Raw genomic sequence first — 1,253 nt, forward strand, 5'->3', positions numbered from 1 at the left:
CCCATTTCTTTGCATAACAATGCTTTGGAGTTTTTGTCAGAATTGTGGGGTTTTGTTGTCCACCCGCCTCTTGAGGATTGACCACAAGTTCTCAATGGGATTAAGGTCTGGGGAGTTTCCTGGCCATGGACCCAAAAATTGATGTTTTGTTCCCCGCAGCCCACTTAGTATCACTTTTACCTTATGCGTAAGGAGCTTCGTATCATGCTTGTGAAAAGGCATTGTACGTCACCAAAACTGTTCCTGGACGGTTGGAGAAGTGCTCTCGGAGGAGGTGTGTGTTAAATGAGGGTGTGTGTTATCAGTGTTCGTGTGGGTTGTTGTGAACGTATGCTCACATGTTGTGTGATTTTTTATGTCGCAAGAGGACTTGGTGGATTTTCCACTTTCTGGAACAACAGCCTCCTCAGGCGGAAGGGAACAGTGATATGGAATGAGCCTGAGGGGAGATAAATAGAAAGGAGCAGGAAGGGAGACATTGATTATGAAAAGGGAGAGGGGACTGAGGGAGATTGAGGGAGAAAAAGGAAGCAGGATAGGAAGGGGGGAGGGGCGGGGGTACCATTCTGTATTCAGTGCTTGCTGTGGTGTTCTTTATTGCAAAAATTGTGAGTGAGGCCCACTCCCTTGGGCTGAAGCCAAACCGCCACACGATTGGAGAATGGTCGTGCAGAGCCGCATGCCTTTACTGGTTTGGCATGACACAGACTTGGTAGCGGTCACCTTGTCTCTCCGGGCAAGCTTTTTTTTTTGGATGCCCCAAACAATCGGAAGGGATTCATCAGAGGAAAAGACTTACCCAGGTCCTCAGCAGTCCAATCCCTGCTACCCTGTTGCAAAAAATATCAGGTCTGTCCCTGGTGTTTGTATTCTCGTCTCTTTTCTCGGAGCACAGTATTATGGAATGGACTCCTCCGTGTTGTTGTATGGAGCAAGATTCAAAAGAACACCAGGACAGACTGATATTCTGCAAAGGTACAGGGATTGGACTGCTGAGGACTGGGGGTAAAGTCATTTTCTCTGATGAATCCCCTTTCCGATTGTTTGGGGCATCCAAAAAAAAGCTTGCCCGGAGAAGACAAGGTGAGCGCTACCATCAGTCCTGTGTCATGCCAACAGTAAAGCATCCTGAGACCATTCATGTGTGGGGTTGCTTCTCAGCAAGGGATGGGGCTCACTCACAATTTTGCATAAGAACACAGCCATGAATAAAGAATGGTACACACACATCCTCCGAGAGCAACTTCTCCCAA

Source organism: Salvelinus sp. IW2-2015, linkage group LG34 (assembly GCF_002910315.2).
Source record: "Salvelinus sp. IW2-2015 linkage group LG34, ASM291031v2, whole genome shotgun sequence".
In the NCBI taxonomy this organism is placed as follows: domain Eukaryota; kingdom Metazoa; phylum Chordata; class Actinopteri; order Salmoniformes; family Salmonidae; genus Salvelinus; species Salvelinus sp. IW2-2015.